General features: G+C 44.3%; 2 non-coding genes across 2 annotated transcripts; both read right to left on the reverse strand.

The window, feature by feature from the left end:
* Nucleotides 1–3,674: 3,674 nt before the first annotated feature.
* Nucleotides 3,675–3,795, reverse strand: LOC138361703 (5S ribosomal RNA). Its single transcript, XR_011227122.1, has one exon. It is a non-coding gene; the product is annotated as a 5S ribosomal RNA (ribosomal RNA).
* Nucleotides 3,796–12,760: 8,965 nt separating this feature from the next.
* Nucleotides 12,761–12,878, reverse strand: LOC138361702 (5S ribosomal RNA). The gene has a single exon (XR_011227121.1). It is a non-coding gene; the product is annotated as a 5S ribosomal RNA (ribosomal RNA).
* Nucleotides 12,879–14,991: the final 2,113 nt, after the last annotated feature.

Genomic DNA, 14,991 nt, shown 5'->3' on the forward strand with positions numbered 1-14,991 from the left:
CGCTCGAAGATGTCGTTCACGAACGAGTTCATGATCGACATGGCTTTGGAAGAGATACCAGTGTCGGGGTGGACCTGCTTCAGCACTTTGTAGATGTAGATGCTGTAGCTCTCCTTCCTCCTGCGCTTCTTTTTCTTATCGCCCTTGGCAATGGCCTTCTGGGCCTTTCCGGCCTTCTTGGCAGCCTTTCCAGATGCCTTGGGTGGCATGATGATGCTCGTGCCGGCTGGCGTTGCGATACATAATGAACTTTGCGCGAGGCGAGCTTTCCTTTTATATCCCGCTCGCGACTCAGCTCAGAGCGGGTCGCGTGGCGGAGCGCGCTGATTGGTCAGTGGCGGGCTCCCTTGATCCTGAGCGGGGTATATAACACGAAGCTCGATCCTGCGGGGCGGCATAAACACCACAAACCCACAACAGCAGCAGCAATGTCAGGACGCGGCAAGGGAGGCAAAGGTGAAGGGCAAGTCAAAGTCTCGCTCCAGCAGGGCCGGACTTCAGTTCCCCGTGGGCAGAATTCACCGTCTGCTGCGTAAGGGCAACTACGCCGAACGCGTCGGTGCTGGCGCTCCTGTCTACCTGGCAGCCGTCATGGAATACCTCGCTGCCGAAGTTCTGGAGCTCGCCGGTAACGCCGCACGTGACAACAAGAAGACCCGTATCATCCCACGTCACTTGCAGTTGGCCATCCGCAACGACGAAGAACTCAACAAACTTCTGTCTGGCGTAACCATTGCACAGGGAGGTGTTCTTCCAAACATTCAGGCAGTTCTTTTGCCAAAGAAGACAGAGAAGAAGTAAGCACTTCTGCCACCCACCACGACAAATACCATAACCAGGCTCCATCCGGAGCCACACACCACTTTAATAGAGAGATTCAAGTAGACAATCAACTTTCAAACATTAATAATAACATTTATATTGATTTCATTTGGAATGTGTACATAACAAACAAACAAAACAAATTATAGGGGATATTCAGCATCACTTGGAATATTAACCAATCATATAAATCCAATATATATTTTATATTTTACTTTAAGCGAGGAATTCATATTCTATCAATTTTTAATCATACAAATGAACAAAAGCAATTCTTCACTAGACGTAATGAATGAATAAATGATCAAGGTTTTTAATGTGTTTCATGAATATATATATATATATATATATATATATATATATATATATATATTATATATATATATATATATATATATATATAATATAATATATTATAATACTTGTGAACCAGAATATGTTTTGAGCAGCAGCGATCGTGCCTGCCATTGGCCGAAGTGCAACAATTCAAATAATTTAAAGGGCCTGCTCGGGTATATAAGAGAGGCTGGGAGACTGGGGCCGGTGGTGGGTGATGGGTGATGAGTGATGGTGTGGTGTGGTATGGTGTTGTTAAGAGTTGATTTACGGCCAGCCAGCCAGCTGCAGCCAAGGCAGGGCAGGGCAGGGCAAGGCAAGGCAAGGCAAGGCAAGGCAAGGCAAGGCAAGGCAATAAACAGGACAGGACAGGACAGGCAAGGGCAAAGGCAAGCAGGCGGGCGGGCGGGCGGGCGGGCGGGCGGGCGGGCGGGCGGGCGGCAGGCGGCAGGCGGGCAGGCGGGCAGGCGGGCAGGCGGGCAGGCGGGCAGGCGGGCAGGCGGGCAGGCCAGGCAGGCAGGCAGGCGGCAGGCAGGCAGGCAGGCAGGCAGCCCAGGCGGCAGGCAGGCAGGCAGCAGGCAGGCAGGCAGGCAGGCAGGCAGCACCAGCCAGCCAGCCAGCCAGCCAGCGCAGCCAGCCAGCACAGCCAGCCAGCCAGCCAGCCAGCCAGCCAGCCAGCCAGCCAGCCAGCCAGCCAGCCAGCCAGCCAGCCAGCCAGCCAGCCAGCCAGCCAGCCAGCCAGCCACTCCCACTTTGTATTTATATGCATTCAATTTATATTCAAACATTATATATGTTAAGGGCCTAGTTTTAGTGTTTATTTTAAAAATGACAAACATCGAGTCGTTTTAACCAGTCCTTTAGCGTTAACGGTGATGCATTTTAAAACTGAACAGAAATCACCTTTTCTGGATATATCAAATATCGAATCCGCTTAATGTGCCTACAATTCAATCATTCAAAAAAAAAAATACATAATTTACATCATGCCTTTTCATAGAACAGACAATAAGATTTGAGACAATAAGAACTTTACTTTTATAACTAAAGTTGCACAATTATACCAACTCTATGGTGGCTGGGTGGTAAGGTGTGTGGCTGGTGTTTTGGAAGTCGCGAGTTCAAACGACCCAATGGGAGTACTTTTTTTTTTGCCATACAATCTTCCTAATACTATTATGTAGGTGTGTGTGTGTGTGTGTTTTTATTCATTCTTTGGTTTTATAGATGACATACATATTGACTCCTTTTACCGGTCCTTAATTAGGCTCTGGGGAAGCAATGGTGGTGGTGCATTTAAAACTAAACCAAAAATCACCAGTTCTGGACGCGTCAATATCATATCCGCTTAATGTGTCTACAACCTAATTACTTAAAAACTACACTATTTAATTCATTCATATCATGTGCATATTGGTCATTATGCTCATACAAACCGACATCAAAAATTTATTTTCATTATTAGAATCATACATTTCATCAAGTAATACAGATACAAAGAGATTTTCTTTCTGAGAAGACCGTTAGTATTGGCTGGCTGGCAGGCAGGCAGGCATTTGAGGGTTATTATTTCGCCTGTTGATTGGGGGGAGGGTTGATGTGTTAGGGGGTTTTCGGTTAGGTGTGGTGATTGGTGGTGATTGGTGGTGGTGGTGGTGATTGGTGGTGATTGGTGGTGAGTAGTGGTGGTGGTGGTGGTGGTAGTAGGTGGGAGGGGAGGGGGGGGGGGGGGGGGGGGGGGGGGGGGGGGGGGGGGGGGGGGGGGGGGGGGGGGGGGGGGGGGGGGGGGGGGGGGGAAGGGGACTGATGGTCTGTGGATTCCTTCTCCGTACCCTTACATATAAGCAAAAAACATGCCTTCCTGTGGGTATAGAAACATTAACACAAATTATATCAGTAACTGATATTGTAGCCTTTTAAACAGAAAAGATTTGTACATACAATACTTTTAAATTATCATTTATTTGTGGAAATGGCATTTACGTCATTAAATTGATACCTCAGCATCAAGCTTGTGTCCTGCAGCTGTGGTCCAGTGGTAAAGTGTATATAAGTGATGCGTATTCTTGGAGTTGCGAGTTCAAACCCCGGATTAAGCTATATAATATATATATATATATATATATATATATATATATATATATATATATATATATATATATATATATATATATATATATATATATATATATATATATATATATATATATATATATATATATATATTATATATATATATATATATATATATATATATATATATATATATATATATATATATATATATATATATATATTATATATATATATATATATATATATACACAACATGTTTTGTTTTGGTTGTTTGTTTTTGTATAAAGCCTCACACACTATATTAAGCGAGTTTGTTTTAAACATGACATACATATTAATTCATTTACCAGGCCTTATTCCACACAACTCCGTGAATTTCCCGTGGAGCCAGCCATTCAACAAAACAAACGAAACAAAACAAAACAAAACAAAAACATTATTGCCAACAAGCATTTGGTGTTCCCAGGCGGTCACCCATCCAAGTACTAACCAAACCCAACGTTGCTTAACTTCGCTGATCGGACGAGAAGCGGTGTTCTCAACGTGGTAATGGCCGTTGGCATGAGACTGCCTACACATTGTGGCTAATAACCAACTCTTTTAGTCATCACGGCAGGATACGGACCTTCTTGTGGTGTCTTAATGGTAATTGTATCCTAACATATTTTTGTCTCCTTGGCATGGATATTTAACATCGTTTATTCAGTCTTGGGTTTATGTTCTTTCGCCATTTACAGACATTTTACATCTACCTACTTCCTCAGCCTGCCCTGCCAATTTCTAATGAATTTGTGGATTTTCTTTTGTAATACATACATGTGTGTGCTCATCTGCTCTTCAGTTTTTATGATATTTGTCTCATCTGTCCTGCTTTATGATACTTTTACAAAGAACATGAACAAATGCTTCTATTTTAGAGAAGATATGGGATCCAGGTTTCGGAGCCGTAAAACCAACCGTTGTGATTGGTGGACGAGTTGCCAGGTTGCAGCTTCTGTACCGTGCCGGCACATAAATAGGTTCGGCTCAAGCGGCGGCAGCATCATTCCCCGTGACTGTCTGAGCGTCTCTCATCACCTTGGTTATCTCATCATCATCATGGTAGAAGCAAAGCCTACCAAGAAGGCTGCTGCTGTGGTGGCCACCACCAGGAAACCTCGCGTCCAGGTTGCTCACCCGAAAACTAGTCAAATGGTTCTAGCCGCGGTCGCAGCACTCAAAGACCGTAAGGGGCTCGTCTCTACAAGCAATCAAGAAGTACGTTGTTGCCAACAACAAAGTCGAGGCTGCCAAGATCGCCATTTACATCCGAAGATTTCTCAAGAAAGCAGTGGCTGACGGCATTCTTGTTCAGACCAAGGGAAGTGGAGCTAGTGGATCATTCAAGCTGGCCGTAGCAGAGAAGAGGGGCCGTTCTAACTCCCAAGAAAGCCACCACAACCAAGAAACCATCTACAGCAGCAAAGAAGGCCGTGGTAACTCCCAAGAAAAGCCGCCACAAGCAACAAACCACCTACAGCCTTGAAAAAGAAGCAGCAGCAGCAGCTTGTTGTTGGGAACAAAAAGCCCAAAATAAAGAGAGCTTCAAAATCTCCCAAACCACCCAAGGCAAAGAAAGCTGTCAAGAAAAACAACAAAGGCAAAATAAACGACGACATGCAAGCAGCATGAATACACATGACAATAAACATCCAGGCCTCCCCCCTCAGTGGAGGGGCCTCATATGATTCCAAAAAGAGTTTAGTTTTGTAGACAAATAAATCATTACTTTTGGGGTAGATTTACTCTGTATATTATATATATATATATATATATATATATATATATATATATATATATATATATATATATATATATATATATATATATATATATATATATATATATATATATATATACACATGGGTGAGGTGATATGGTACCAAAGTTTTGGGTAGGTGATTGACATTTACACAAGATAAAACACGAACCAATGGGAATAAAAACATAAGAATGGAAGTAACTGCAGAAGGCCTATTGGCCCATAACACAAGCACTTCCTCTTGATGCTTCTATATTGGTTCGGAGTCTTGAAGCTATATATATATATATATATATATATATATATATATATATATATATATATATATATATATATATATATATATATATATATATATATATATATATATATAATGCACACAAAACTAAATAGTCTTGTTAGACAAATTGCCCCTATTAGAGGCAAGTTGACTAACAAGCCGAATGACTGCAATTGTTTTGAATTTGAGTTAAATCTAACATAGAAATGTAATCAAACCTAACCTAACCTATGCTAACCCAAGCTAAGCTAACCTAACCTAACCTAAGCTAACCCAAGCTAAGCTAAGCTAACCTAACCTAAGCTAAGCTAACCTAACCTAACCTAACCTAACCTAACCTAACCTAACCTAACCTAACCTAACCCAGCAATTCATGATCTTAATATAATACTGTTAATTGGATAAACCAATTTGGAAAGAAATGTTCGAAAATAACAAAAATTAACTGTGCTTGTTAGGAAAATTGGGCCTTGCATACTTGTCCCAATAGTGTGGTTCTCGCTTTTAGGTACGACATAAACGTATACCTAAGTTGAGAGAGAAAAAGATTCGCACTCAAACATGCATATCGATTGCCAGTCCTGAATTCTGGTAGATATTCGTGTCCTCCCTTTTCATTTACCATCATTTGGATACTATCAAAACAGCTCTGAGAAGGATAAAATGAATAAAACGGGTAGCTCACTCATGTAAAAAGGAAGAGTTGGGAAAGATCTCTCTCTCTCTCTCTCTCCCCCCTCACCCCCCCCCCCCCCCCCCCCACCAATGATCCTGCTCTGCTAGTATATAACGTAACAAACCTTCCCTCCCCCCCCCCCCTCCCTCCCCAATCAGAGTCCCTTTAAGCATGCGAGGATAAAAAATAGATTTCATAAGACCCAATGTGCTAGCTGATATCAAAACAATTTATGTTATCGTCTATTAAGCCCTTCAGTAAAAAAGTATAGGGACCTAATTAGGTCCCGTTTTGAGGTGGTGGTGGGTGGAATCGATGGATTAGCCAAGCTCTTATCCGCCGAATCCGTAGAGGGTACGACCCTGGCGCTTCAGAGCGTACACCACGTCCATAGCAGTGACGGTCTTCCTCTTGGCGTGTTCCGTGTAGGTTACAGCATCACGGATGACGTTCTCGAGGAACACCTTCAGGACGCCACGGGTCTCTTCGTAGATGAGACCCGAAATACGCTTCACGCCGCCACGACGAGCTAAGCGACGAATAGCGGGGCTTGGTGATGCCCTGGATGTTGTCACGTAGCACCTTACGATGACGCTTGGCGCCACCCTTTCCGAGTCCCTTGCCTCCCTTGCCGCGTCCAGTCATGGTGTTGAAGTTGTGTGAATCGAATTGACGAATGCCATTCATTCATTCATTCATTTAAATATAGGTCAAGATACCCTGATGGGTGAGCGTGGAAGTGGGGGATAGGGGAAGAATTAGTGGGGGTGAGAGGAAGGGTTTTCAGTATGAGGTAAAGTGCCAGGGCTAAACCCAGCTGCATGGCATTGAAATCGTTATGACCAGACTAGGCAGTGAAGGCAAGGAATCGGATCTCTGTGACAACATTTCGTCTTTTCTGAGCACCCACGGAGACAGCAGCCCTCAGCTGGGTGTGCCCTGGGGGCTCACTCCAGATGTGGTCTTAGATCTGCTAATCAGCATCGCGCCCCACCCAAGGCACCAGAAAACGGGAGCTAGTTGGTCCCATACGCCGCACGATTTCCCGACTATATCCCATCAAGCGGACGTACTAGTAGCATTGCAACTCCTGCCTGCCCTTACTTTACGCTTGTGGTCGAGTAGACACGGCTTTCTCACAACGCTTTCAAAACAAACTGCAGTTGCCTACTCGTCTGTTTCACGTCCCTGTGAAATGACTTTTGCACAAATCCAAAAAATAGAGCAAAATCAGCGATAATAGTGATTGAGGTGAGCCGCCTGTTGGCTGCAGCCAGAGGAAGGAGGGGAGGGGCAACGGGGTGACGTAGGCGAGTCGAGCAGCCAATGGCGCTCGAGCAAGCGCCTCGAGACGGCGTATATAAGCAAAAATTTTCGGCGCCGGCCATCACAAAACCACAGTTGTTCACCATGGCTCGCACCAAGCAGACTGCTCGCAAGTCCACGGGAGGCAAGGCTCCTCGTAAGCAGCTGGCCACCAAGGCAGCACGCAAGTCTGCTCCTGCCACAGGGGGTGTGAAGAAGCCTCACCGTTACAGGCCCGGAACGGTCGCCCTGCGTGAGATCCGTCGTTACCAGAAGAGCACCGAGTTGCTCATCAGGAAACTTCCCTTCCAGCGTCTGGTGCGCGAGATTGCCCAGGACTTCAAGACCGATCTTCGCTTCCAGTCGTCTGCCGTCATGGCTTTACAGGAGGCATCCGAGGCTTACCTGGTCGGTCTCTTCGAGGACACTAACCTCTGTGCCATCCACGCCAAGCGTGTCACCATCATGCCAAAGGACATTCAGCTTGCTCGCCGTATCCGTGGAGAGCGTGCATAAGCTAAATCGACCACCCTAGTATACACCAAACTCGGCCCTTCTCAGGGCCAAAATATCCTTCTAAGGAGATTTCAGACATTCCTAGCATAATTTAGGTGTCATACATACATGTGATATCAATAAATCAAGTCATTTGTAGTACAACCTGTTCTCTTACAAACAAAACGCCGTCGCTTTTCACTCTTATGCACTGTCAAGGATCACCCCCCCCCCCCCCCCCCCCCAAAAATAAAAATTGTCATACTGTACTAGAAATAAAAGCAGCTTGTATAAGTGACATATACTGTCCAGTCCTGTTTTATTCTGTTTTCGGTCCTCTGGCTTAATCTGTTAAGTTAGATGACATTTTAAATTAACCGTTTTCTTGACATTTTCAAACCTAAGAGGGTGGCCTGCATAGTAATCCTAATGTGGAACATAACAATGAATCTCTAATCTCTAGAAAAAAGATACCGAGTGCTTATATGTGTTGAGAGAGAGAGAGAGAGAGAGAGAGAGAGAGAGAGAGAGAGAGAGAGAGAGAGAGAGAGAGAGAGAGAGAGAGAGAGAGAGAGAGAGAGAGACACACAGACAGACAGACAAGACAGACAAGACAGACAGACAGACAGACAGACAGACAGACAGACAGACAGACAGACAGACAGACAGACAGACAGACAGACAGGCAGGCAGGCAGGCAGGCAGACAGACAGACAGACAGACAGACAGACAGACAGACAGACAGACAGACAGACAGACACTGAGAGAGAGAAACACACACAGACAGTTTCATAAATATTCTCATTTTATAGCTATTTGCTTTCAGTGACAGAGGTTTTTGTTATAATAGTATTGGTGTCTAACACTCACAATCTCTTTAGAAATTAAAGTGTGGCTCCAATGGAGCCGAGTTTGTTGGTTTGAGGCCAAGCCACCACCACAGGGGCAGTAAGTAAGCCGTTTACTTGGAGGAGGTGTACTTGGTGACGGCCTTAGTGCCCTCAGAGACGGCGTGCTTGGCCAGTTCTCCGGGCAACAGGAGCCTTACAGCCGTCTGGATCTCCCGACTGGTAATGGTGGAACGCTTGTTGTAGTGGGCCAGGCGAGAAGCCTCGGCGGCGATGCGCTCGAAGATGTCGTTCACGAACGAGTTCATGATCGACATGGCTTTGGAAGAGATACCAGTGTCGGGGTGGACCTGCTTCAGCACTTTGTAGATGTAGATGCTGTAGCTCTCCTTCCTCCTGCGCTTCTTTTTCTTATCGCCCTTGGCAATGGCCTTCTGGGCCTTTCCGGCCTTCTTGGCAGCCTTTCCAGATGCCTTGGGTGGCATGATGATGCTCGTGCCGGCTGGCGTTGCGATACAATAATGAACTTTTGCGCGAGGCGAGCTTTCCTTTTATATCCCGCTCGCGACTCAGCTCAGAGCGGGTCGCGTGGCGGAGCGCGCTGATTGGTCAGTGGCGGGCTCCCTTGATCCTGAGCGGGGTATATAACACGAAGCTCGATCTGCGGGGCGGCATAAAACACCACAAACCCACAACAGCAGCAGCAATGTCAGGACGCGGCAAGGGAGGCAAAGTGAAGGGCAAGTCAAAGTCTCGCTCCAGCAGGGCCGGACTTCAGTTCCCCGTGGGCAGAATTCACCGTCTGCTGCGTAAGGGCAACTACGCCGAACGCGTCGGTGCTGGCGCTCCTGTCTACCTGGCAGCCGTCATGGAATACCTCGCTGCCGAAGTTCTGGAGCTCGCCGGTAACGCCGCACGTGACAACAAGAAGACCCGTATCATCCCACGTCACTTGCAGTTGGCCATCCGCAACGACGAAGAACTCAACAAACTTCTGTCTGGCGTAACCATTGCACAGGGAGGTGTTCTTCCAAACATTCAGGCAGTTCTTTTGCCAAAGAAGACAGAGAAGAAGTAAGCACTTCTGCCACCCACCACGACAAATACCATAACCAGGCTCCATCCGGAGCCACACACACTTTAATAGAGAGATTCAAGTAGACAATCAACTTTCAAACATTAATAATAACATTTATATTGATTTCATTTGGAATGTGTACATAACAAACAAACAAAACAAAATTATAGGGGATATTCAGCATCACTTGGAATATTAACCAATCATATAAATCCAATATATATTTTATATTTTACTTTAAGCGAGGAATTCATATTCTATCAATTTTTAATCATACAAATGAACAAAAGCAATTCTTCACTAGACGTAATGAATGAATAAATGATCAAGGTTTTAATGTGTTTCATGAATATATATATATATATATATATATATATATATATATATATATATATATATATATATATATATATATATATATATAATATAATTATAATACTTGTGAACCAGAATATGTTTGAGCAGCAGCGATCGTGCCTGCCATTGGCCGAAGTGCAACAATTCAAATAATTTAAAGGGCCTGCTCGGGTATATAAGAGAGGCTGGGAGACTGGGGCCGGTGGTGGGTGATGGGTGATGAGTGATGGTGTGGTGTGGTATGGTGTTGTTAAGAGTTGATTTACGGCCAGCCAGCCAGCTGCAGCCAAGGCAGGGCAGGGCAGGGCAAGGCAAGGCAAGGCAAGGCAAGGCAAGGCAAGGCAAGGCAATAACAGGACAGGACAGGACAGGCAAGGCAAGGCAAGCAGGCGGGCGGGCGGGCGGGCGGGCGGGCGGGCGGGCGGGCGGGCGGGCAGGCGGGCAGGCGGGCAGGCGGGCAGGCGGGCAGGCGGGCAGGCGGGCAGGCGGGCAGGCGGGCAGGCAGGCAGGCAGGCAGGCAGGCAGGCAGGCAGGCAGGCAGGCAGGCAGGCAGGCAGGCAGGCAGGCAGGCAGGCAGGCAGGCAGGCAGGCAGGCAGCCAGCCAGCCAGCCAGCCAGCCAGCCAGCCAGCCAGCCAGCCAGCCAGCCAGCCAGCCAGCCAGCCAGCCAGCCAGCCAGCCAGCCAGCCAGCCAGCCAGCCAGCCAGCCAGCCAGCCAGCCAGCCAGCCAGCCAGCCAGCCAGCCAGCCAGCCAGCCACTCCCACTTTGTATTTATATGCATTCAATTTATATTCAAACATTATATATGTTAAGGGCCTAGTTTTAGTGTTTATTTTAAAAATGACAAACATCGAGTCGTTTTACCAGTCCTTTAGCGTTAACGGTGATGCATTTTAAAACTGAACAGAAATCACCTTTTCTGGATATATCAAATATCGAATCCGCTTAATGTGCCTACAATTCAATCATTCAAAAAAAAAAAATACATAATTTACATCATGCCTTTTCATAGAACAGACAATAAGATTTGAGACAATAAGAACTTTACTTTTATAACTAAAGTTGCACAATTATACCAACTCTATGGTGGCTGGGTGGTAAGGTGTGTGGCTGGTGTTTTGGAAGTCGCGAGTTCAAACGACCCAATGGGAGTACTTTTTTTTTTTGCCATACAATCTTCCTAATACTATTATGTAGGTGTGTGTGTGTGTGTGTTTTTATTCATTCTTTGGTTTTATAGATGACATACATATTGACTCCTTTTACCGGTCCTTAATTAGGCTCTGGGGAAGCAATGGTGGTGGTGCATTTAAAACTAAACCAAAAATCACCAGTTCTGGACGCGTCAAATATCATATCCGCTTAATGTGTCTACAACCTAATTACTTAAAACTACACTATTTAATTCATTCATATCATGTGCATATTGGTCATTATGCTCATACAACCGACATCAAAATTTATTTTCATTATTAGAATCATACATTTCATCAAGTAATACAGATACAAAGAGATTTTCTTTCTGAGAAGACCGTTAGTATTGGCTGGCTGGCAGGCAGGCAGGCATTTGAGGGTTATTATTTCGCCTGTTGATTGGGGGGAGGGTTGATGTGTTAGGGGGTTTTCGGTTAGGTGTGGTGATTGGTGGTGATTGGTGGTGGTGGTGGTGATTGGTGGTGATTGGTGGTGAGTAGTGGTGGTGGTGGTGGTGGTAGTAGGTGGGAGGGGGAGGGGGGGGGGGGGGGGGGGGGGGGGGGGGGGGGGGGGGGGGGGGGGGGGGGGGGGGGGGGGGGGGGGGGGGGGGGGGGGGGGGGGGGGGGGGGGGGGGGGGGGGGGGGGGGGGGGGGGGGGGGGGGGGGGGGGGGGGGGGGGGGGGGGGGGGGGGGGGGGGGGGGGGGGGGGGGGGGGGGGGGGGGGGGGGGGGGGGGGGGGGGGGGGGGGGGGGGGGGGGGGGGAAGGGGACTGATGGTCTGTGGATTCCTTCTCCGTACCCCTTACATATAAGCAAAAACATGCCTTCCTGTGGGTATAGAAACATTAACACAAATTATATCAGTAACTGATATGTAGCCTTTTAAACAGAAAAGATTTGTACATACAAATACTTTTAAATTATCATTTATTTGTGGAAATGGCATTTACGTCATTAAATTGATACCTCAGCATCAAGCTTGTGTCCTGCAGCTGTGGTCCAGTGGTAAAGTGTATATAAGTGATGCGTATTCTTGGAGTTGCGAGTTCAAACCCGGATTAAGCTATATATATATATATATATATATATATATATATATATATATATATATATATATATATATATATATATATATATATATATATATATATATATATATATATATATATATATATATATATATATATATATATATATATATATATATATATATATATATATATATATATAGTATATATATATATATATATATATATATATATATATATATATATATATATATATATATATATATATACACAACATGTTTTGTTTTGGTTGTTTGTTTTTGTATAAAGCCTCACACACTATATTAAGCGAGTTTGTTTTAAAACATGACATACATATTAATTCATTTTACCAGGCCTTATTCCACACAACTCCGTGAATTTCCCGTGGAGCCAGCCATTCAAACAAAAACAAACGAAACAAAACAAAACAAAACAAAAAACATTATTGCCAACAGCATTTGGTGTTCCCAGGCGGTCACCCATCCAAGTACTAACCAAACCCAACGTTGCTTAACTTCGCTGATCGACGAGAAGCGGTGTTCTCAACGTGGTATGGCCGTTGGCATGAGACTGCCTACACATTGTGGCTAATAACCAACTCTTTTTAGTCATCACGGCAGGATACGGACCTTCTTGTGGTGTCTTAATGGTAATTGTATCCTAACATATTTTTGTCTCCTTGGCATGGATATTTAACATCGTTTATTCAGTCTTGGGTTTATGTTCTTTCGCCATTTACAGACATTTTACATCTACCTACTTCCTCAGCCTGCCCTGCCAATTTCTAATGAATTTGTGGATTTTCTTTGTAATACATACATGTGTGTGCTCATCTGCTCTTCAGTTTTTATGATATTTGTCTCATCTGTCCTGCTTTATGATACTTTTACAAAGAACATGAACAAATGCTTCTATTTTAGAGAAGATATGGGATCCAGGTTTCGGAGCCGTAAAACCAACCGTTGTGATTGGTGGACGAGTTGCCAGGTTGCAGCTTCTGTACCGTGCCGGCACATAAATAGGTTCGGCTCAAGCGGCGGCAGCATCATTCCCCCGTGACTGTCTGAGCGTCTCTCATCACCTTGGTTATCTCATCATCATCATGGTAGAAGCAAAGCCTACCAAGAAGGCTGCTGCTGTGGTGGCCACCACCAGGAAACCTCGCGTCCAGGTTGCTCACCCGAAAACTAGTCAAATGGTTCTAGCCGCGGTCGCAGCACTCAAAGACCGTAAGGGCTCGTCTCTACAAGCAATCAAGAAGTACGTTGTTGCCGAACAACAAAGTCGAGGCTGCCAAGATCGCCATTTACATCCGAAGATTTCTCAAGAAAGCAGTGGCTGACGGCATTCTTGTTCAGGACCAAGGGAAGTGGAGCTAGTGGATCATTCAAGCTGGCCGTAGCAGAGAAGAGGGCCGTTCTAACTCCCAAGAAAGCCACCACAACCAAGAAACCATCTACAGCAGCAAAGAAGGCCGTGGTAACTCCCAAGAAAGCCGCCACAAGCAACAAACCACCTACAGCCTTGAAAAAGAAGCAGCAGCAGCAGCTTGTTGTTGGGAACAAAAAGCCCAAAATAAAGAGAGCTTCAAAATCTCCCAAACCACCCAAGGCAAAGAAAGCTGTCAAGAAAACAACAAAGGCAAAATAAACGACGACATGCAAGCAGCATGAATACACATGACAATAAACATCCAGGCCTCCCCCCTCAGTGGAGGGGCCTCATATGATTCCAAAAAAGAGTTTAGTTTTGTAGACAAATAAATCATTACTTTTGGGGTAGATTTACTCTGTATATTATATATATATATATATATATATATATATATATATATATATATATATATATATAGTATATATATATATATATAGTATATATATATATATATATATATATATATATATTTATATATACACATGGGTGAGGTGATATGGTACCAAAGTTTTGGGTAAGGTGATTGACATTTACACAAGATAAAACACGAACCAATGGGAATAAAAACATAAGAATGGAAGTAACTGCAGAAGGCCTATTGGCCCATAACACAAGCACTTCCTCTTGATGCTTCTATATTGGTTCGGAGTCTTGAAGCTATATATATATATATATATATATATATATATATATATATATATATATATATATATATATTATATATATATATATATATATATATATATATATATGCACACAAAAACTAAATAGTCTTGTTAGACAAATTGCCCCTATTAGAGGCAAGTTGACTAACAAGCCGAATGACTGCAATTGTTTTGAATTTGAGTTAAATCTAACATAGAAATGTAATCAAACCTAACCTAACCTATGCTAACCCAAGCTAAGCTAACCTAACCTAACCTAAGCTAACCCAAGCTAAGCTAAGCTAACCTAACCTAAGCTAAGCTAACCTAACCTAACCTAACCTAACCTAACCTAACCTAACCTAACCTAACCTAACCCAGCAATTCATGATCTTAATATAATACTGTTAATTGGATAAACCAATTTGGAAAGAAATGTTCGAAAATAACAAAATTAACTGTGCTTGTTAGGAAAATTGGGCCTTGCATACTTGTCCCAATAGTGTGGTTCTCGCTTTTAGGTACGACATAAACGTATACCTAAGTTGAGAGAGAAAAAGATTCGCACTCAAACATGCATATCGATTGCCAGTCCTGAA

This window comes from Procambarus clarkii, unplaced genomic scaffold, assembly GCF_040958095.1.
Source record: "Procambarus clarkii isolate CNS0578487 unplaced genomic scaffold, FALCON_Pclarkii_2.0 HiC_scaffold_640, whole genome shotgun sequence".
Taxonomy (NCBI): Eukaryota; Metazoa; Arthropoda; class Malacostraca; order Decapoda; family Cambaridae; genus Procambarus; species Procambarus clarkii.